A 25059-nucleotide genomic window follows, 5' to 3' on the forward strand; every position below is an offset into this window, starting at 1 on the left:
AGCATGCACAGGCCGCCACACCTGCACACCCCATATCAAGGGGATAATGGCCAGCACAAGCTGAGAAAAGAGGCATCAAGCATCCAAACTAAAACCAGACCCTCAATTCATGACAAGATGGCAGAGTAGAAGGACTTGAGCTCACCCTCTCTCATGAAAACACCAAAATCACAAGTAACTGCTGAACAACCATTGACAAAAAAGACTGGAACCTACCAAAAAAGATATTTTTACATCCAAAGACAAAGAAGAAGCCCCAATGAGATGGTAAGAGGGGCATTTCTGCAATGTAATCAAATCCCATACCCACTGGGTGGGCAACCCACAAACTGGAAAATAATTATATCACAGAGGTTCTTCCACAGGAGTGAGAGTTCTGAGCCCCACATCAGGCTCCCAAGCCTGAGGATCTGGCATTAGGAAGAGGGGCCCCCAGAGCATTTGGCTTTGAAGGCCAGTGGGGTCTGAGTGCAGGAGATCCACAGGACTGGGAGAAACAGAGACTTCACTCTTAGAGGGCACACAAAAGTTTTCACATGAACTGGTACCCAGCACAAAGCAGTGACTCCATAGGAGCCTGGGCTAGACCTACCAGCAGGTCTTGGAGGGTTTCCTGGGGAGACAGTGGTCGGCTGTGGCTCACTGTGAGGGCAAAAACACTGGTGGCAGAGGCCTCGTGGAATATTCATTGGCATGAGCACTCCTGGAGGTCACCATTTTGGCACCGAGACCTGGCCTCACCCAACAGCCTGCAGGCTCCAGTGCTGGGATGCCTCAGGCCAATCAGCAGGGTGGGAACACAGACCCACCTATCAGCAGACTGGCTGCCTAAAGTCATACTGAGCTCACAGCTACCTCTAAGCATACCACCTGACACAGCCCTGCCCACCAGAGGAACAAGACCCAGCTCCACCCATCAGTGAGCAGGCACCAGTCCCTCCCATCAGGAAACCTGCACAAGCCCCTGGACCAAACTCACCCACCAGGGGCAGACACCAAAAGCAAGAGGCACTATGACCCTACAGCCAGTGGAAAAGGAGACCACAAACACAAAAAGTTAGACAAATTGAGAAGGCAGAGAAATATGGTCCAGACAAAGGAACAAGATAAAAAACCCAGAAGAGCAATTAAGTGAAGTGGAGGTGGAGATAGGCAATCTACCTGAAAAAGAATTCAGCGTAATGATAGTAAAGATGATCCAAGATCTCAAAAAAAGAGTGGAGGCACAGACCAAGAAGATACAAGAAATGATTGACAAAGAGCTAGAAGATGTAAAGAACAAACAGAGATGAACAATACAATAACTGAAATGAAGAATACACTGGAAGGAATCAACAGCAGAATAAATGAGCCAGAAGAATGAATAAGTGAGCTGGAAGACAGTGGTGGAAATCACTGCCAGGGAATAGAATAAAGAAAAAAGAATGAAAAGAAATAAGGACAGTCTCAGAGACCTCTGGGACAACATTAAATGTACCAACATTCACATTATAAGGGTCCCAGAAGGATAAGAGAGAGAGAGAAAGGCTGAGAAGAGATTGTAGCTGAAAACATCCCTAACATGGGAAAGAAAACACTCACTCAAGTTCCAGAAGTGCTGAGAGTCCCATAGAGGTTAAACCCAAGGAGGAACATGCCAAGACACATATTAATCAAATTGACAAAAGTTAAAGACAAAGAGAAACTATTAAAAGGAACAAGGGAAAAGCAACATATAATATACAAGGGAATCCCCATAAGGATGTCATCTGTTTTTTCAACAGAAACTCTGCAGGCCAGAAGAGAGTGGCATGATATATTTCAAGTGATGAAAGGGGAAAAACTACAAGCAAGAATTCTCTACCCAGCAGGACTCTCATTGAGATTTGATGGAGAAAGCAAAAGCTTTACAGACAAGCAAAAGCTAATACAGAATACAGCACCATCAAATCAGCTTTACAACAAATGGTAAAGAAACTTCTCTAGGGGGAAAAGAAAAGGATAGAACTAGAAACAAGAAAATTACCAATGGGAAAGCTCACCAGTAAAGGCAAACATACGGTAAAAGTAGGAAATCATCCACACACAAATATGATATCAAAACTGGCAATCAGGAGAAGAGGAGAGTACAAATGCAGGATATTGGAAATGCATTAGAAATTAAGAGACCAGCAACTGAAAACCATCTTGTATATATACAGACGGCTAGATCAAAACCTCAGGGGAAGCACAAACCAAAGCCTACAATAGATACACACAAAAAAGAAAAGCAATCCAAACACAACACTAAATATAGATCAAAACACAAGGGAAGAAAATAAAAGAGGATGGGAAGAAAAAAGATCTACAAAAACAAATCGAAAGCAATTAACAAAATGACAGTAAGAACGTACATATCGATAATTACCTTAAATGTAAATGGTTTAAATGCTCCAACCAAATGACATAGATGGGCTGAATGGATACAAAATAAGACCTGTATATATGCTCTCTACAAGAGATCCACTTCAAATCTAGGGGAACATACAGACTGAAAGTTAGGAGATGGAAAAAGGTATTCCATGAAAATGGAAATCAAAAGAAAGCAGGAATAGCAATACTCATATCAGACAAAATAGACGTTAAAATAAAGACTGTTACAAGAGACAAAGAAGGACATTACATAATGATCAAAGGATCAAACCAAGAAGTTGATATAAAAATTGTAAAAATATATGCACCTAACATAGGAGCACCTCAAAATATAAGGCAAATGCTAACAGCCATATAAAGAGAAATCGACAGTAACACAATAATAGTGGGAAACTTTAACATCCCACTTACATCAATGGACAGATCATTCAGGCAGAAGATAAATAAGGAAACACAGGCCTTAAATGACACATTAAAGCAGATTGACTTAACTGATGTTTATAGAACATTCCATCTGAAAGCAGCAGAATACACATTCTTCTCAAGTGCACATGGAACATTCTCCAGGATAGATCACATGCTGGGCCACAAAGCAAGCCTCAGTAAATTTAAGAAAATTGAAATCATACCAAGCACCTTTTCCAATCACAACGTTATGAGATTAGAACTCAGCTGCCAGAAAACAAAACTAAAAATCACAAACACGTGGAGCCTAAATAATATGTTACCAAACAACCAATGGATCACTGAAGAACTCAAAGAGAAAATAAAAAATTACCTAGAGACAAATGACAACAAAATCATAACAATCCAAAACCTATGGGATGCAGCAAAAGCAGTTCTAAGAGGGAAGTTTATAGAAATACAATCTTACCTCAGGAAACAAGAAAAATCTCAAATAAACAACCTAACCTTACACCTAAAGCAACTACAGAAAGAGGAACAAACAAAACCCAAAGTTAGTAGAAGGAAAGAAATCATAAAGATCAAAACAAAAAGTAGACTACAATGAGGAAGAGAGAGGGAAGATGGCGGAAGAGTAAGATGTGGAGATCACCTTCCTCCCCACAGATACATCGGAAATACATCTACACATGGAACTGCTCCTATAGAACACCCACTGAACGCTGGCAGAAGACCTCAGACCTTCAACAAGGCAAGAAACTCCCCACATACCTGGGTAGGGCAAAAGAAAAAAGAATAAACAGAGACAAAAGAATAGGGAAGGCACCTGCACCAGTGGGAGGGAGCTGTGAAGGAGGAAAAGTTTCCACACACTAGGAAGCCCCTTCGCGGGCGGAGACGGCGGGTGGCAGAGGGGGGAGCTTCGGAGCCATGGAGGAGACCGCAGCAACAGGGGTGTGGAGGGCAAAGCGGAGAGATTCCCGCACAGAGGATCAGTGCCGACTGGCACTCACCAGCCTGAGAGGCTTGTCTTCTCACCTGCCAGGGCAGGCGGGGCTGGGAGCTGAGGCTCGGGCTTCGGTCGGAATGCAGGGAGAGGACTGGGGTTGGCAGTGTGAACACAGCCTGAAGGGGTTAGTGCGCCACGGCTGGTTGGGAGGGAGTCCGGGAAAAGTATGGACCTGCCGAAGAGGCAAGAGACATTTTCTTGCCTCTTTGTTTCCTGGTGCACGAGGATAGGGGATTAAGAGCGCTGCTTAAAGGAGCTCCAGAGACGGGCGCGAGCCGTGGCTAACAGCGCAGACCCCAGAGACGGGCATGAGATGCTAAGGCTGCTGCTGCCGCCACCAAGAAGCCTGTGTGTGAGCACAGGTCACTATCCACACTTCCCTTCCAGGGAGCCTGTAAAACCCGCCATCGCCAGGGTCCCGTGATCCAGGAACAAATTCCCCGGGAGAACGCACAGAGCGGCTCAGGCTGGTGCAACGTCACGCCGGCCTCTGCCCCGCAGGCTCGCCCCGCATCCGCACCCCTCCCTCCCCTGGCCTGAGTGAGCCAGAGTACCCGAGTCAGCTGCTCCTTTAACTCCGTCCTCTCTGAGCGAAGAACAGACGCCCTCCGCTGACCTACACACAGAGGCGGGGCCAAATCCAAGCTGAGCCCCTGGGAGCTGTGCGAACAAAGAAGAGAAAGGGAAATCTCTCCCAGCAACCTCAGAAGCAGTGGATTAAAGCTACACAATCAACTTGATGGACCCTGCATCTGTGGAATACATGAATAGACAAAGAGTCATCCCAAACTGAGGAGGTGGACTTTGAGAGCAAGATTTATTATTTTTTCCTCTTTTTGTGAGGGTGTATGTGTATGCTTCTGTGTGAGATTTTGTCTGTATACCTTTGCTTTCGCAATTTCTCCTAGGGTTCTATCCATCCTTTTTGTTTTGTTTTGTTTTTTTCTTTTTAAATTTTTTTCTTCTTAATAATTATTTTTTATTTTAATAACTTTATTTTATTTTATTTTATCTGCTTTCTGTCTTTCTTTCTTTCTAATTTTTCTCCCTTTCATTCTGAGCCGTGTGGATGAAAGGCTCTTGGTGCTACAGCCAGGAGTCAGTGCTGTGCCTCTGAGGTGGGAGAGCCAACTTCAGGACACTGGTCCACAAGAGACCTCCCAGCTCCACATAATATCAAATGGCAAAAATCTCCCAGAGATCTCCATCTCAACACCAGCAAACAGCTTCACTCAACGACCAGCAAGCTACAGTGCTGGACACCCTATGCCAAACAACTAGCAAGACAGGAACACAACCTCACCCATTAGCACAGAGGTCGCCTAAAATCATAAGTCCACAGACACCCCAAAACACCACCAGACGTGAACCTGCCCACCAGAAAGACAAGATCCAGCCTCATCCACCAGAACACAGGCACTAGTCCCCTCCACCAGGAAGCCTACACAATGCACTGAAACAACCTTAGCCACTAGGGACAGACACCAAAAACAACGGGAACTACGAACCTGCAGCCTGCAAAAAGGAGACCCCAAACACAGTAAGAGAAGCAAAATGAGAAGACAGAAAAACACAGCAGATGAAGGAGCAAGATAAAAACCCACCAGACCTAACAAATGAAGAGGAGGCAGTCTACCTGGAAAAGAATTCAGAATAATGATAGTAAAGATGATCCAAAATCTTGGAAGTAGAATAGACAAAATGCAAGAAACATTTAACAAGGACCTAGAAGAACTAAAGATGAAACAAACAATGATGAACATCACAATAAATGAAATTAAAAATACTCTAGATAGGATCAATAGCAGAATAACTGAGGCAGAAGAACGGATAAGTGACCTGGAAGATAAAATAGTGGAAATAACTACTGCAGAGCAGAATAAACAAAAAAGAATGAAAAGAACTGAGGACAGTCTCAGAGACCCCTGGGACAATATTAAACGCACCAACAGTCGAATTATACGGGTTCCAGAAGAAGAAGAGAAAAAGAAAGGGGCTGAGAAAATATTTGAAGAGATTATAGTTGAAAACTTCCCTAATATGGGAAAGGAAATAGTTATTCAAGTCCAGGAAGCACAGAGAGTCCCATACAGTATAAATCCAAGGAGAAATACACCAAACACATATTAATCAAACTGTCAAAAATTAAATATAAAGAAAACATATTTAAAGCAGCAAGGGAAAAACAACAAAAAACACACAAGGGAATCCCCATAAGGTTAACAGCTGATCATTCAGCAGAAACTCTGCAAGCCAGAAGGGACTGGCAGGACATATTTAAAGTGATGAAGGAGAAAAACCTGCAACCAAGATTACTCTACCCAGCAAGGATCTCATTCAGATTTGATGGAGAAATTAAAACCTTTACAGACAAGCAAAAGCTGAGAGAGTTCAGCACCACCAAACCAGCTTTACAACAAATGCTAAAGGAACTTCTCTAGGCAAGAAACACAAGACAAGGAAAACACCTACAATAACAAACCCATAACAATTAAGAAAATGGGAATAGGAACATACATATTGATAATTACCTTAAATGTAAATGGACTAAATACTCCCACCAAAAGACACAGGCTGGGGCTTCCCTGGTGGCGCAGTGGTTGAGAGTCCGCCTGCCGATGCAGGGGACACGGGTTCGTGCCCCAGTCCGGGAAGATCCCACATGCCGCGGAGCGGCTGGGCCCGTGGGCCGTGGCCGCTGAGCCTGCGCGTCCGGGGCCTGTGCTCCGCAACGGGAGAGGCCACAACAGTGAGAGGCCCGCGTACCGCAAAAAAAAAAAAAAAAAAAAAAAAAAAAAAAAAAAAAAAAAAGACACAGGCTGGCGGAATGGATACAAAAACACGACCCACATATATGCTGTCTACAAGAGACCCACTTCAGACCTAGAGACACATACAGACTGAAAGTAAGGGGATGGAGAAAGATATTCCATGCAACTGGAAACCAAAAGAAAGCTGGAGTAACAATTCTCATATCAGACAAAATAGAATTTAAAATAAACACTAATAGAAGAGACAAAGAAGGACACTACATAATGATGAAGGGATCAATCCAAGAAGAAGATATAACAATTGTAAATATTTATGCACCCAACATAGGATCACCTCAATACATAAGGCAAATACTAACAGCCATAACAGGAGAAATCAGCAGTAACACATTCATAGTAGGGGACTTTGACACCCCACTTTCACCAATGGACAGATCATCCAAAATGAAAATAAATAAGGAAACATAAGCTTTAAATGATACATTAAACAAGATGGACTTAATTGATATATATAGGACATTCCATCCAAAAACAACAGAATACACATTTTTCTCAAGTGCCCATGGAGTATTCTCCAGGATAGATCATATCTTGGGTCAAAAATCAAGCCTTGGTAAATTTAAGATAATTGAAATTGTATCAAGTATCTTTTCCGACCACAACGCTATGAGATTAGATATCAATTACAGGAAAAGATCTGTAAAAAATACAAACACATGGAGACTAAACAATACACTACTTAATAACGAAGTGATCACTGAAGAAATCAAAGAGGAAATTAAAAAAATACCTAGAAACAAAAGACAATGGAGACACGACGACCCAAAACCTATGGGATGCAGCAAAGGCAGTTCTAAGAGGGAAGTTTATAGCAATACAATCCTACCTTAAGAAACAGGAAACATCTTGAATAAAAAACCTAACCTTGCACCTAAAGCAATTAGAGAAAGAAGAACAAAAAACCCCAAAGTTAGCAGAAGGAAAGAAATCATAAAGATCAGATCAGAAATAAATGAAAAAGAAATGAAGGAAACGATAGCAAAGATCAGTGAAACTAAAAGCTGGTTCTTTGAGAAGATAAACAAAATTGATAAACCATTAGCCAGACTCATCAAGAAAAAAAGGGAGAAGAATCAAAACAATAGAATTAGAAATGAAAAAGGAGAAGAAACAACTGACACTGCAGAAATACAAAAGATCATGAGAGATTACTACAAGCAACTCTATGCCAATAAAATGGACAACCTGGAAGAAATGCACAAATTCTTAGAAATGCACAGCCTGCCAAGACTGAATCACGAAGAAATAGAAAATATGAACAGACCAATCACACGCACTGAAATTGAAACTGTGATTAAAAATCTTCAAACAAACAAAACCCCAGGACTAGATGGCTTCACAGGCGAATTCTATCAAACAATTAGAGAAGAGCTAACACCCACCCTTCTCAAACTCTTCCAAAATATACAGAAGGAGGAACACTCCCAAACTCATTCTACAAGGCCACCATCACCCTGACACCAAAACCAGACAAAGATGTCACAAAGAAAGAAAACTATAGGCCAATATCACTGATGGACATAGATGCAAAAATCCTCAACAAAATACTAGCAAACAGAATCCAACAGCACATTAAAAGGATTATACACCATGATCAAGTGGGGTTTATTCCAGGAATGCAAGGATTCTTCAATATATACAAATCAATCAATGTGATACACCATACTAACAAATTGAAGGAGAAAAACCATACGATCATCTCAACAGATGCAGAGAAAGCTTTTGACAAAATTCAACCCCCATTTATGACAAAAACCCTGCAGAAAGTAGGCATAAAGGGAACTTTCCTCAACATAATAAAGGTCATATATGACAAACCCACAGCCACATCATCCTCAATGGTGAAAAACTGAAAGCATTTTCACTAAGATCAGAAACAAGACAAGGTTGCCCACTCTCACCACTCTTATTCAACATAGCTTTGGAAGTTTTAGCCACAGCAATCAGAGAAGAAAAGGAAATAAAAGGAATCCAAATGGGAAAAGAAGTAAAGCTGTCACTGTTTGCAGATGACATGGTATTATACTTAGAGAATCCTAAAGATGCTACCAGAAAACTACTAGAGCTAATCAATGAATTTGGTAAAGTAGCAGGACACAAAATTAAGGCACAGAAATCTCTGGCATTCCTATACACTAGTGATGAAAAATCTGAAAGTGAAATTGAGAAAACACACCCATTTACCACTGCAACGAAAAGAATAAAATATCTAGGAATAAACCTACCTAAGGAGACAAAAGACCTGTATGCAGAAAATTATAAGACACTGATGAAAGAAATTAAATATGATACAAATAGGTGGAGAGATATACCATGTTCTTGGATTGGAAGAATCAACATTGTGAAAATGACTATATTACCCAGAGCAATCTACCGATTCAATGCAATCCCTATCAAACTACCAATGGCATTTTTCACAGAACTAGAACAAAAAATTTCACAATTTGTATGGAAACACAAAAGACCCCGAATAGCCAAAGCAATCTTGAGAATGAAAAACGCAGCTGGAGGAATCAGCCTCCCTGACTTCAGACTATACTACAAAGCTACAGTAATCAAGACAGTATGGTACTGGCACAAAAACAGAAAGATAGATCAATGGAACAGGATAAAAAGCCCAGAGATAAACCGACGCACATATGGTCACCTTATCTTTCATAAAGGAGGCAGGAATGTACAGTGTAGAGAGGACAGCCTCTTCAATAAGTGGTGCTGGGAAAACTGGACAGGTACATGTAAAAGTATGAGATTACAACACTCCCTAACACCATACACAAAAATAAGCTCAAAACGGATTAAAGACCTAAATGTAAGGCCAGAAACTATCAAATTCTTAGAGGAAAACAGGCAGAACACTCTGTGACATAAATCACAGCAAGATCCTTTTTGACCCACCTCCTAGAGAAATGGAAATAAAAACAAAAATAAACAAATGGGACCTAATGAAACTTAAAAGCTTTTGCACAGCAAAGGATACCATAAACAGGACAAAAAGACAACCCTCAGAATTGGAGAAAATATTTGCAAATGAAGCAACTGACAAAGGATTAATCTCCAAAATTTATAAGCAGCTCATGCAGCTCAATAACAAAAAAACAAACAACCCAAACCAAAAATGGACAGAAGACCTAAATAGACATTTCTCCAAAGAAGATATACAGACTGCCAACAAACACATGAAAGAATGCTCAACGTCATTAATCATGCGAGAAATGCAAATCAAAACTACAATGAGATATCATCTCACACCAGTCAGAATGGCCATCATCAAAAAATCTAGAAACAATAAATGCTGGAAAGGGTGTGGAGAAAAGGGAACCCTCTTGCAGTGCTGGTGGGAATGTGAATTGGTACAGCCACTATGGAGAAGAGTATGGAGGTTCCTTGAAAAACTACACATAGAACTACCATATGACCGAGCAATGCAACTACTGGGCATATACCCTGAGAAAACCATAATTCAAAAAGAGTCATGTACCAAAATGTCCATTGCAGCTCTATTTACAATAGCCAGGAGATGGAAACAACCTAAGTGCCCATCATCGGATGAATGGATAAAGAAGATGTGGCACATATATACAATGAATATTACTCAGCCATAAAACTAAATGAAATCGAGTTATTTGTAGTGAGGTGGATGGACATAGAGTCTGTCATACAGAGTGAAGTAAGTCAGAAAGAGAAAGACAAATACCGTATGCTAACACATATATATGGAATCTATGAAAAAAATATGTTATGAAGAACCTAGGGGTAAGACGGGAATAAAGACACAGACCTACTAGAGAATGGACTTGAGGATATGGGGAGGGGGAAGGGTAAGCTGTGACAAAGTGAGAGAGTGGCATGGACATATATACACTACCAAACGGAAAATAGATAGCTAGTGGGAAGCAGCCGCATAGCACAGGGAGATCAGCTCGGTGCTTTGTGACCACCTAGAGGGGTGGGATAGGAAGGGTGGGCGGGAGGGAGACGCAAGAGGGAAGAGATATGGGAACATATGTATATGTATAACTGATTCACTTTGTTACAAAGCAGAAACTAACACACCATTGTAAAGCAATTATAGGCCAATAAAGATGTAAAAAAAAAAAGACCCAACGCAGCCAAAATTAAATAAATAAATAAATAAATTTATACTTTTTAAAAAGGATACATGCACCCCAATGTTCATTGCAGCACTATTTACAATAGCCAAGACTTGGAAGCAACCTAAGTGTCCAACACCAGAGGCAGGAATAAAGAAGATGTGGTACATATATATACCACAGCCATTAAAAATAATGAAATAATGCCATTTGCAGCAACATGGATGGACTTAGAACTTATCATACTAAGTGAAGTCTGACAGAGAAAGAGAAATATCATATGATATCACTTATATGTGGAATCTTAAAAAAACATGATACAAATGAACTTATTTACAAAACAGAAACAGACTCACAGACATAGAAAACAAACTTACGATTACCAAAGGAGAAACGTGGCAGTGAGGGATAAATTAGGAGTTTGGGATTGACATGTACACACTTCTATATGTAAAATAGATAATCAACAAGGGCCTACTGTATAGCACAGGGAACTCTACTCAGTATTCTGTAATACCTATATGGGAAAATAATCTGAAAAAGAATGGATATATACATAACTGAATCACTTTTATGTACACCTAAAACTAATGCAACATTGTAAATCAACTATATTCCAATATAAAAGAAAATTTAAATTAAAAAAAGACAGTGAAAAGACTACTCATAGAATGGGAGAATATTTTTGCAAATCATATACCTTCTAAGGTCTTGTATCCAGAATGTGTAAAGTATTCTTACAACTCAATAATAAAATGACAAATAACCCAATTTCAAAATGGACAAAGGATGTGAATAGAAATTTCTCAAAAGAAGATATACAAATGGCCAATAAGCACATAAAATATTTCAAAATCATTAGTCCGTAGGGACCTGTAAACCCAAACCACAATATGATACCACTTAACACTAGGATGGTTATAATTAAAGACAAACAAACAAACAACAATTTAAAAAAAAAACCCAGGCGTTGGCACAGATGCAGACAAATTGGAACCCTCATACACTGCTAGTGAGAATATAAAATGTTGCAGCTGTTGTGGAAAACAGTCTGGCAGTTACTCAAATGGTTAAACGGTGTTACCATATGACCCTGCCACTCTACTATTAGATAAATGAGAACATAATTCCACACAAAAACTTGTACACACATGTCCATAGCAGCATTATTCACAAAAGCCAAAAAGCGGAAACAATAAAATTGTCCATCAACTGATAAATGGATAAACAAAATGTAGTGTATTCATGCAATAGACTATTATTCAGTCATATAAAGAAATGAAGTGGTGACACATGCTACAACATGAATCGAACTTGAAAATATTAGGCTGAGTGAAAGAATCCAGTCACAAAGGAACACACATTGTATGATTCAATTTACATGAAATGTTCAGAACAGGCAAATCTATATAGATAGAAAGTAAATTAGTGGTTGCCAGTGGCAGGGGCAGTGGAAGATCATGGCTGAGGCATGCAGGGTTTCTTTGGAACGTGATGAAAATGTTCTAAACTTGATTGTGATGACGAATACACAATTCTGTGAATATAGTAAAAGGGACTGAATTGTACACTTTAAATGTGTGAATTGTATGGTATGTGAATTATATCTCAATAAATCTATTTAAAAACATGCCCATAAATAATCCGCAAAATTAAGACTCTGGGAAACTACAGATAAACACTCCTTCAACAAACAAACGGCAAGAAAAAGTAAAACAGAGAGATAAAGTAGAAATCTATATTCAAAGAGATTTAAAAAATAAACTTACCAGTTTCAATTTCTGGACCTTACTGGGGTCTGAGTCAAACAAACTGAAAAAGAGAAAACATTTACCACATGTATGAGACAGTTGGAAATTAGGATACCAACTGAATATTTGATGATATTAAGGAAATACTGTTTGGTGTGATAAAGGTATTATGGTTCTGTCAAATTTTAAAAAGTCCTTTTATAACTACAAAGTGAAAGATTTACTAATGAAATGATAAAATATAAGGGACTTGCTTCAAAACAATCTAGATGCAACACAACTTGCCATGAATTGACTAGTTGAGGCCGGGTGATATGTATATGGGGATCATTATGCCATTCTCTCTACTTTGATATAGATTTGAAATTTTCCATTAATAAAAACTTTTTAAAAATAAAAACTGCCTCAAAGCTGGAGGGGGTGCCCCTATACTCTGGAGAGGCTAGCTATCACCCAGCCTGTACTTTGGGGGTGGCCTTTGGCTGCTGAGAGTTTGTAGTAAAAATATAGGCAGAGTAGGGGCAGTGCAGGGGTCTCTTGTACAGCTCTGCTGCAGAAGTCCCTCTATTAGATGTATAGCTGTTGTGGGGTACGATGGGGTGTAGATGAGGAGCACGCTGAATGCCTTGGGAGGCTCTGGAGTCCCAGAGACCCTGAGTCTCTTGCCCAGGAGGTCAGTCATACTGAAGAATTTAGGCCCAGCACTACTGGTAGTACCCTGTGAAGCCCAAATAGATCTTTGACCATACTGGAAGGAAGGGACGTTGGCTGATATCATCCTGACTCCCTTAGTGGAGAGGACATCATTTGGGAACTCGGCCTCCAGACTCCCAAAGATACAATTTATGAGAAATAGTTGAACCACAGGGAATGTTTAATTTAAGGAAAAGGAGACTCATGGAAGTGGGGGAGTGGTAGAGTGGGTGCAAATAAGGGTTAGGGTGGACAATGCAAGGGGACCAGGATAAAAACTTAGATGTGTCAGACTCCAGAGCCCAGAGGATTTGCCTCACCAGCAGTAAGACTAGAAAGAAATAGCTAATAAGAGAAAAATTAATATGATGAGGTGACTAAAATATACTTTTTCATTGTTTTATGCATTTCTTGGTGTAAATCCAAAATGGATTTAAAGTCATTTATAATACAGGACATGCATGGAATACGTCTTCTAAAACAATGGTTTAAAACTGTTTAGAATCACGTAAAGAGAATAAGTAAACTGACCATAATGATTGTGACAGAGTTCGATCAGAAAATTTAGTTGTTCTTTCATGCTCTCTCTGTGAGCAGCCATAATAGTTGCCCGATTGAGTTTCCAGCATAGAAGTGACTACAGTAATGCAGAAGTAGCAGTGGTATGAATAGTGGTTTCCTCACCACACCAGTTGTGCAGTGAATTCTTGGTTGTTGAACTTGGAAACTTAGCTCTCTACCTGATTCTCCATGCCTTACAGCGATTCTGTCAGCTACTAAATATCCTTTCTTCCAACTTAATTTTTATCAATTATAATTTATACACAGTTAAATATACAAATCTTAACTGTACAGGTCAGTGAGTTTTGACAAATGTATACACTGTGTTAACCAACATCCCAATCAAGATATAGAACATTAGCATCACTCCAAAGGATTCCCTCATTCCTCTTTTCAGTAAACCCACATTCTCTCTGCCCCAGGCAATCATTATTCTGCTTTCAATCACCGTACCTTAGTTCTGTATTTTCTAGAATTCCCTATAAATTGAGTCATAGTATGTATTCTTTTGTGTCTAGCTTCATTAGCTCAGCATAATGTTTCTTTTTGAAATACAAATAGTTGGCATTTAATTGATAGCTTTTTCTCAGTTTTGACAAATGTACCGTGGCTTTGTAAGATGTTAACATGAGGGGAAGTTGGGTGGTGGTTATATGGGAAATTTCTGCAGTCTGCAATTTTTCTGTAAATGTAAAATTGTTCCAAAATAAGTAGTTTATTTAAAAATAGAAGCAAGGCATAATGTCTTGGAGATTGATCCATGTTTGTCACTTGTAATTTATTTCTTTTTTATGGTGAGTAGTATTCCATTTTATGGATGTACAGTTTGTTTATACATTTGCCTATTGATGGACATTTGGATTATTTACAGTTTGGAGTTATTACAAATAAAGCTGCTATAAACATTTGTGTACAAAATGCTCTATGAATTTGTATTCTCATTTCTCTCAGGTAAATAACTAGAAGTGGGATTACTGAGTCATAGGGAAAGTGTATTTTTAACTTTAGAAGAATCTACTAAATAATTTTCCAAAGCAATTGTGCCAGTTTATTTTGCCATCAACAAGGTAAGAGAATTCAAATTTCTCCACATTCTCACCAACATTTGATGGTATCACTCTTTTAAATTTTATATATTTGTATTGGTGTGAAGTGTTTTGTCTTTGTGATTTTTCCTCTTCATCTAAAGAGTAAATGATATTGAGCATATTTTCTTGTGTTTATTGGTCATTCATGTATCTTCTTTTGTTAAGTACACATTGAAGTCTTTTGTTTATTTCTAATTGGGCTTGTTTGTGCTTTATCTTTCAAAGAGTTCTTTATGTATTCTAGATACCTAACCTTTGTAAGGTATATGTATTGTGACTATTTTCTCTTCCAGTCCATGGTTTACATTTTCATTTTTATAACAATGTCTTTGACTGCAGAAGTTTTTAATGTTGATGAAGTTCAAGTTATCAATTTTCTTTTATGGTTAATGATTTTTCTATTTTCTCTTCCAGTCCATGGTTTACATTTTCATTTTTATAACAATGTCATTGATTACAGAAGTTTTTAATGTTGATGAAGTTCAACTTATCAATTTTCTTTTATAGTTAATGATTTTTTCTGTTTTCTATCATCCTAAACCAAGATCGTGAAGATATTGTCCCATGTTTTCTTCTTTCAGCTTCATAGTTTTAGCATTTATGTTTATGTCTATGATTCATCCTAAATTAAATTTTGTGTGTGGTATGAGGTAAAGTTTGAGCTTCATTTTCTTCAATATTCAATGGTTTATGAGACTTCCTTTCCTATTTAATGGCATTGGTGACTTTAGATAAAAGTAACTGAAGTAATCAAGGCAGTGTGGTATTGGCAGAAGGACAGACACCTAGATAAATGGAACTGAATTAAAAAGGCAAAAATAGGGCTTCCCTGGTGGTGCAATGGTTGAGAATCTGCCTGCCAATGCAGGGGACATGGGTTCAAGCCCTGGTCTTGGAAGATCCCATATGCCACGGAGCAACTAAGCCCATGCACCACAACTACTGAGCCTGCACTCTAGAGCCCATGAGCCACAACTACTGAGCCCACATGCCTAGAGCCCACACACCACAACAAGAGAAGCCACCACAATGAGAAGCTCATGTACCACAACAAAAGAGTAGCCCCTGCTCGCTGCAACTAGACAAAGCCTGTGCACAGCAACAAAGACCCAATGCAGCCAAAAATAAATAAATAAATTTATTTATTTTTAAAAAAGTCAAACATAGACCCACGCAAATAAATATATCCAAATAATTTTTGACAAAGGTGCAAAATCAATTCAATGGAGTAGGGATAACCTTTCAAGCAATTGTCCTGGAGCAACTGGACACCCAGAGGCAAAAGTATAAACCTCAACCTAAGTCTCACACTTTACAAAGGATCACTCAAAATGGATTGTGGACTTAAATACAGAACACAAAACTATAAAACTTTTAGAAAAAACTGAGAAAGTTATTTGGGATATAGGTTTGGGCAAAGAGTCCTTAGACTCAACACCTAAAGCATAGGCAATAAAAGAAACATCGATAAATTGGACCTGATCAAAATTCAGAACTTTTACTGTATGGAATACTTAGGAGGATGAAAGAAAAGAGAAGCAACAGAGAAAGAGATAAAACCACATATCCAACAAAGGATTAGTATCTTAAAGACATAAAGAGCTCTCAAAACTCAACCATAAGAAATAATCCAAGCAAAAACTGGGCAAAATAATACATGAAGACACATTTCACTGAAGATGATATACAGGTAGCTGATAAGCATATGAAAATTTGTTCACCATCATTAATCAGCAGGGAATGCAAATTAAAACCACAATGAAATATTACTATAGACCTATCAGAACAGCTGAAATAAAAAATATTGACAACACAAAATGTTGGAAAGGGTGCACAGAAACTGGATCTCTCATACATTGCTGGTGGGAATGTAAAATGGCATAGCCACTCTGGAAAACTGTTTGGTAGTTTCTTAAAATATTAAACATGTAACTAGCATATAATCCAGTAATTGTATTCATAGGCATTTAGTCCAGAAAAGTTAAAACTTGTGTGCACACAGACACCTGTACATGGATGTTCATAGCAGCTTTATTCACAAAAATACTGCAAACAGCCCAAATGTTCTTTGATGGGTGAATGACTGAACAAACCAAAAATAAAATAAATAAGTAATGATACATGTGTAGGTCTATTACTGGATTCTAATTTTTTCCACTGATTTATTTGTCATTTCTTACTCCAGTATCACACTGTTTTGATAAGTGTAGCTTTACAGTAAGTCTTGGAACCAAGAACAATAAGTTCTATGACCTTTTCACTCTTTTTAAAGATTTGCTGGGCTTCCCTGGTGGCGCAGTGGTTGAGAGTCCGCCTGTCAATGCAGGGGACACGGGTTCGTGCCCCGATCCGGGAGGATCCCACGTGCCGCGGAGCGGCTGGGCCCGTGAGCCATGGCCGCTGAGCCTGCGCGTCCGGAGCCTATGCTCCGCAACGGGAGAGGCCACAGCAGTGAGAGGCCCACGTACGGCAAAAAAAAAAAAAAAAAAAAAAAGATTTGCTGAGAGCCCCAAGACATATGTTCGCTCATTCCAACATCTGCACAGCTTTGCCTCCTGAGCTCAGTGAGACTGCCAAACTCAGCTGGGAATCCCAGCTCTCCGTGTTGGGGTCAGGAAATTGTCAACAGGCAAAGAGCTCACATGATTCTGAGGGCTTACACTGTGAGTTTCTTTTCTGTGGATCACAGTCACTGTGCTGAGTATTGTACAATAACTGTAAACAGCTTCCTTACATATCTTATGCAGTTTAACAGTTTTTTGTAACAGCAGGAGTGCTAGGCTAGTGCCATTCACAGTACAGGTTTATTAAACGTTTTTCCTGCTTAAATCATCCAGACTCAGCTTTTTTTGCATGCAACTAAGAGCTGTGACTGATGCAAGCCACCACTTTATGCTACGCTCTACATAGGTGCTTAGCATTCATTACGTGATTTAATCTTCATTTAGAGGAATCCTTCCTTATAGAAAGCAAAGCAATGGGCAAGAGGCATTTCTAACGGTGGTATGAGGGGTAAAGGGAGAGAGGTTTCAGTGAGAGAAGCTTTCTAGATGGAGGAAGCATGTATAAATGCACAGGAGACTGAGCATGATATGAAATAAAGTATGACACCTTTGGCATTTTCAAAGGATTAATTCTTAGACTTTCATAAATTCTTGTAATCCAGTAAAAGCATTATAATGTAGAATTTCCTCCATAAAATGCAGTAAAATGCAATGGTTTATACAGTATACAACCTATAGGATGGTCTTCAGTGCCCCTCCCATCCCTATTAAGATGGGCACCTCTGGGATAACCAGCCATCCTCGTTTTAGCGAAGTTTCACATCCCAGGGAATCTCTCAGTCCTAGCCAAACTGGGATGATTGCTCACTCTTGAAAACTGTCCTTTAATATAATGTGACATCACTCACTCAGCTACAGTTGATGATTGGTTCTGCATAGGCACCAGACTTAAACTTGGCTGATGAACATCCCTCCCTCAGATTTATGGATGTGGGACCACAGTGTCTGTGGCAGCCCTGGAGGTGCCTTGCAGATTTTCTTTCAAGAAGAAACCTACTGTGAGGAATGTAGTCACCCAACAGCCTCCAACTGTAACACTATTAGGATATTTTTGCATCATTTGATCCAAGGCCATTCCCACCCCAGCATCTCCAGCCATTTTCTGAGCACAGGAGTGATACTAGGGCCATTTCTGTCCAATGCGGGATTCATCTAATTAGCAACCTTTGCTCTGGATTCCCCAGTTGCACTGGCTGTTACTTCCGCAGAGTTGCACTGCAATCGCAGGCACTTCCTACCCATTCCTCCTTCATTTCCTGTCCTTTAACAAGCGCCAGACCTGTGTTGTGGCCTGAAGTCTCCCCCTGCCCACTCCTGCTCTTCCTCTTTATCCTCCTAATCATTACCCACAATAAATCTCTAGATGCCAACTTGCTTTGCAGATGGTCCAGCCTGGCATAGTGTTCTCCAGTGGTTGAAGCCGTAAGATGAAAATTTAGGAAGGTGTCAGTAACCATATTTCCTGTTGCATGGACCTAAGAAACAAAAGATTTGGAGGGAGGGGGAGAGAGGGAGAGAAAGGGAGAGAAAGAGAGAGGAAGAGAGAGGGAGAGAGCTCACAAATAAATGTATGAGGAAGAATAGAGATTAAAGAATGATAGAGTCTTGATGGCATTTGAATCCTTGGTTTTGACCATTCTTGAGGCTTAACTGTACCTTGTTCTTTCCAAGTTCTGATTGCTCCACTCCTAGGATTTTGTGAGACACCCCATTACCTTTCCATAAATTTCTCTTTCACTTAAGTTAGTTTCAGGAAGGTTTTTGTCAATTTAAACTAATGAAATGCCTCTTCAGTGTAAACATTGTACAGGCTACTAAATTTGTGCTGAATCATATTTCCCTTGAGAGTCAGAAACGTCCATATCCTGTTTATATCCTCATATACAAAATTAATACACTTTTCAGGTTTTACCAAATTTTTATCCATCAGTAGATGAGGGAAATTTTGCATGGCCTAGACGATTTCTTCTGAAAAGTTTTAGCACTTATTTGTTTCTGTATAGAGTGTATAGTAGAACTGTTGTCATAGACCAAAGCGTCAGCCAAATTCAACATTGCACTGTGTACAGAATATTTATTTTCTGGCTAAAGTCACTTTTAGTTACATAATAAAAGTTACTTTTATTATGAATGTTCGTTTTCTTTCTTTCTTTTCTTTATTTTTTAACCTTTCAAAGATCACTAGTAGTTGGTTCTTTTAAAGACCATTTTGACGAATAAAAATTCAAAATTACAATACACACTTTGAATCACTTTTCAACAACTCTTAAGGTTACGAACAGGATTAGAAAGCATGAAAGTTTCACTAAGATGCTGATAAAACCAAGATGTAGATGTTGGCCAGAGACGGTGGCTCCCACATATCTTTCTTATACAATGGCCCATGCAAGAGATGGTGGTAATTTAGTCTAGAGCAGGGATTGTCAAATTAGAGCCCACAGGCCTAATTCTGTCTCCTGTCTGTTTTCTGTAAATAAAGTTTAATTAGAACATATCCACACTCATCATCTAAATATTGTCTGTGACTACTTTTGCTCAATGAACATGGATTTGAATAGTGGCAGACAGACTGCATGTGCCCCACAAAGCCTAAAATATTTACTGCCTGACCTTTTTCTAAAAAAAATTGCCAACACTTGGCCTTAAGTATTAGCAGTACAAGTGGAGACAAATAAATGAGCAGATTATATTTTTGGAATCAGAGCAGGAACAAGCCTGGTGACTTCAGTAACATAAAGGAAGGTAGGCCAGAGTGGCTAAAACATAAAAGGACCCAGATAATATCATTGGTTTTTTTCTTGTCTTATTTTGTAGCACATTTATACCTATTGCTTTTTACGCACACATTAACTCATTCATTCAACAAATGTTCTTTAAGTTCCCACTCTGTCCTAGACACTATGTTAGCTTCTTCACACAAACACACACAAATCATAATAAGGGAAACCAACAAGTAAGCAATTATAACAGAGAGGGAATGATTTAATTGATGCAAAGAGGAGGAAATAAACTTTTGTTTCACTACCTATTCAATATTTTTCTGATATGCCATATCACCTTCCCCAAACTGTACCTGAACCACACCTTCCCTGGTTGGTCATGCCTCCCCTCCAGTCACTAAAATGCATCACCATCATAGCACCTAATACTCGTAGAGCATTTACTGTGTGTCAGATATGGCCAGGTACTTTACACATATTGTCTCATTTCATCACCACAAACCTGTAATATAGATACTATTATTATGCTCATTTGTGAATTAGGAAATTGAGGGTTAAAGAATTGAAGTCCTTTGCCCAAGAGTTCATATGTGCTCCAGAAAAGAGCACTCATGTCAACTGTTTTCTACTTCCTGTGCTCTGGCTTGCTGCTGATGCCTGATGTTAAGATCATTGCTGCTTAATGGCATCACCTACCAAAGGCACCACCACCACTGCCAATACCAACCAACGTCTGTGCCAAAGTCTTAAGTCTAGAGCATTAATATTTGGGTCCAGGATATTGTTTCTTGAAGCTCTTAGTATTGTTTCTGATAGATGCCAAATATCTGAGAACAATGAACATATTTTGTGAAAGAATTCTTTGTAGTTTTTACTTGTATTTTTTATTACAGTTCTTGCCCTCCAATCTGGAGCCAGATCACCTAGGTTTGAATCTCAGCCCTGACACTTAACTACTGTGTGATCCTGGTGAAATTGCTTAACTTCTCTGTGCCCCAGTTTCCTTATCCTTAAATCAGGGATAACAGTAATATTTATCTTAAGTGTTTGTTATAAAACACTTAGCTCAGCATTTGGCATATAGCACAAATTTAATAAATGTTGGTTACTATTATTAAGGCAACTGGCTTCTTTTTCTGACTCTTAAACAGGCTTTATCTATCAACCTCTTGCCTCTTTCTGAGTACTTTCTGTCTGTTGATTTCACCTTACCTTTACTGATCTTATCACTCTAATTGCTACTGTCATGTTCTTTCCTACTACAGAACCTTTGACCATACCGGTAGGGTATGGTCATACCATACCCTCCATCTGGGATGTTCCTTTTCCTGTTGCTTGGCCAATTCCTATTTGTTCTTAAACTCGATAAGGGCATGAACGCTATCTGTTCCGTTTTGTTTTGCTTTGTTTTTTTTTTTTTTACCATTTTACACCCAGTGCTTAATACTGCACCTGGGGTTCGGTAGACACTCATTAATGTTTGCTGCCTGAATGAGTACCAGTCTGAGTCTATCATCTCACTTTATTCAGTCATTCCTCTGTATATTAATTCACATCCTAGCTATAGCCTTTTTTCTTTCTACTCACTGGTTTACACAATTCTAAACAAATATTCACTAAACACAATATTTGTTAGGTCTGGGCTAGGGACTTGGAATATAAATTTGAAAAATATGAATTTTCTGCTCTCAAGAAGGTACGTGCTCATTGGGGGACACAGGCATGCAAAGAGAGAAATTATAATCCAAAACGATAAGTGGTATACTTGAGGCCCGTGCTGGATACATTTGTCATATTGGACCCACGAAAAAGGATCAATTTTCCAAATAGACAAATAGGGGTAAAGCGTCTGGCAGCAAGAATTCCAGGGTAAAAGTACGAAGGGTTTTTTTTCTTTTGTTGATGCTGACTTCTACAAATCTTTCCTTTATTATTACCCGTTTGAGTAACAATTTGAATCTCCAATAACTACAATACTGCTCACTTTCCCATTTTCAATGTCTATACATTACATTTGTTATGTGTTGTTGCTCTCAATTTTTTCCCTTTGCCCTGAATTTCCATTGCACATACTATTTCAGTGAATTTTTTGTCCTTCTTTGTAATATGTACTGTTCTTCAATTTGTACGTGCATAAGATATGAATTCTTAACGGCTCGTTCCATTCTCGCGCTCAATGTACTTAACACTGTACCTGGACCTTGGATTCAAGGTGCTCAAGTAAATTGGTGGGAGTCCAGCAGTGGAGTGGTATGCGATTTAAGTTCAAGAAAGTGGTGGAGGGATATTGGAAGAATTTAAGCTCCAGCGACCCTCGATAAACCACCATAAATAGGAGCGTACTGGGAGGAGTCCTGAAACGGCAAGCAAGGCGACCTAGGTTTTACACGCATACTTTCATAGGTCTATCTATCCTCCTGTCTGCGCCTGTGGTTCCAAATCTGCTAAATGAAGGCAATCAACCAGCGCGGCCCAGCTCAGCCCTGTTGCGTCAGCGGCTCTAGCACGCTCCGCAGCCCGCTTGGTCCCAGGCGCGCGAGGCCCCCACCCTGCATGGCCGGAAGGAGCGGGGCGGGGCCTCCAGGCTAGGCGCTGGGTCCGAGCGCGCTGGGGGAGGGGAGCGCGGAGCCGACAGTTTCAGGGCAAAAAGCAAAAGGCGGGCGCAGGGCTGCCTTCCGAGGTTCTCTTTGCTTGCAGTTCCTCCCGCTTTGCTGATTTGGGAGTCGCGACCTCCGGCACAGGTGGGTTCCGCCCTGTGGATCGGCGAAGGGGTGTTCTGGGTGGGTGCGATGAGTAGGTTTGCCCAGCCTCTGGCTTTCAGGCCTGGCGCAGCGAGAGGCGGCTGCTCGGCCTCGGGGCGTTGGTACTCACCTTTATTTACCCTGGCAGAGGAGAAGGCCACTTGTGCCTTGCCGCAGGGCTCTCGTCACGGTTTGTGCCAGCTGCGCGAAACACAGCCCGCCCGGAGATCAGCGCGGGGTCAGCTGGGCCTAGTGCTTGGGAAGAGCTGGAAGAGCTGGAGCAACCTTGCGCTGGGACTGACGCCCAGAGTACATTGTCTCAAACTCGATCGGACTTCCCCGTCCTGGGCCTGTCATTGACTGTGTCTAGCTTTCGGCGAGTCCCTACCCTCTCCCTGCTTCACTTTGCTGGGCAGTGCAGTGGAAGGTGGAACTCGGCTGTCTGCAAGAGCTTGCAGCACTGACTTTCTTTCTTGGTAATGTTTTCTGCCCAGATTTTACCCTTTCTCTGCCCCTCCTGAGCAGGAAACCTAGCAAGAGTCAGGAGTAGCGGGGCAGGGCATTGGGGAAGCTAGGCAAGGCAGCTCTTTCTCTGTTCTGAAAACAACTCTGAAAAGCCTATTTAGGCTTTCTTACTTTACTGACTGCCCTGAAAACTGGAAACAACATTCATTCAATGCCTTGGTTGAATGTTAACTCAAGAATGCTCTTCTGAATGCCTTACCATTAAAGATTTTAACCAGAGGACAGATGATTGTCCAAAACCTTATGGGTTGAATGAGCATAGTACACTGCCTGACGAAAGTCTAATCATAAATGACTTGGTGACTTAACTATATACTCAAGCACTGAAAGACAAACTTGAGCTCCCATGTGTGGGAATACTTCCATATTCCCTTCCCATACAGCAGTCTTTTAGGGTTGCCTCTTAGCTTGGTATTGCACTTTCAGGAAACACTGTAGTAAAAATTACACCTTATTTTACATTAACTTAACTATAAAGGCAAAGAACTAGAAACACTATGGAAGGACATTGTGCTGTCATTCTGATTCTTCCTCATTAAGGAACTGGTGATAATGATAACGGCAACCATATATTATGCAAAACGCTGTAATCTTCACAACCATGAGAGGTAAATGTGCTTATGTATAACGATACTTAAAGAGGTTATACTTTCTCTCATAACCAGTATGATGAAGGGAATTTTCAATTTGTCGGTTGAGTCTGGGGGCGTCTTTTGCGTGTCCCACCTCATCCTCTGTTTCTGGGAAGGGTGGACTGGGAGGGATCACTTCCTGGTTTTGGTATCTGTATCAGGAATCACAAGCGGTTCTGTATCTCTGCTTGTCAACCCTGGGAACAGCAGTAAAATATCCGAATTGATCACTCGCTGTCTGCAGTGTTTCTGGCAGCTGTGTTTCTGCCTGCCAGGATGGGGGGTGGGTGGAGCGGTGGGCCCTGGATTAATAAACCCCCTCGGATGGGAAACGTCTCTTTCTGCTTGGAGCCAAAGTGAACATAGACTCACCAGTTGGGCACCATTGTGACCCTCTTTCGACAGCACCAAACGTCCCTCATGCTTATATGGGCTGTACATGTACCTGCCATTGCCCACGTGTAAAGAATTTACAGGGTGAGAGGCTTTGGGCAAAACCTGGTCTCTGCCACAGCTGCAGGGTTTAGGCAAGGAGTGGCCACCGGTATGAATGTGAGTGTTCTTCAAGGTGTGGGACCTGTTGATTTCCCAAGTGGTCAATAGAGTGAGAGGGGAATTCTGATAGACATCTGCTGAGCTGACCTTGTGGGTGAGTATAGGACTGGCTGTTTGGCAGGACCTGGTGGATGCGTTGGCCATATTTTTATTCTGTTCATTCATTCTTTCACTCCAAAGACAATCAATGAATGCTTACTCTGTGCCAGGATGCTGATCCACTCACTGAGATTAGCAGCACAGGAGGACAGTAAGTTTGAGAGGACAACAGGGATTCAACTTGAAGCATGTTAAGTCTGAGGCATCCTCACTCTTCCCCATTCCCAATATCTAATCAGTACAAAACCTTGTCACTTCTGCATCGTGAATATTTTTTTAAACCCATCCACTTCTCTTTGCCCCCACTGCTACTCAGAATTTCAACCCAGCAACATTCTTTTTCTGTTAATTTTTAAAATTTTTATTGTAGAAGACCCAAATCCCTGCTTGACCCTCAGCCCTC

At 40.3% G+C, this 25059-nt stretch overlaps 1 protein-coding gene across 4 annotated transcripts in view; it reads left to right on the top strand.

Moving 5' to 3' along the window:
- Positions 1–22652: 22652 nt before the first annotated feature.
- Positions 22653–25059, top strand: part of TMLHE (trimethyllysine hydroxylase, epsilon) — a 66796-nt gene continuing 64389 nt past the window's right edge. For all 4 annotated transcript variants that reach the window (XM_060003050.1, XM_060003051.1, XM_060003053.1 and 1 more), the window contains exon 1: positions 22653–22845. The gene's annotated coding sequence lies outside the window, so the exon portion shown is untranslated. The remainder of the gene's footprint in view (positions 22846–25059) is intronic.

Source organism: Delphinus delphis, chromosome X (assembly GCF_949987515.2).
Source record: "Delphinus delphis chromosome X, mDelDel1.2, whole genome shotgun sequence".
NCBI lineage: Eukaryota > Metazoa > Chordata > Mammalia > Artiodactyla > Delphinidae > Delphinus > Delphinus delphis.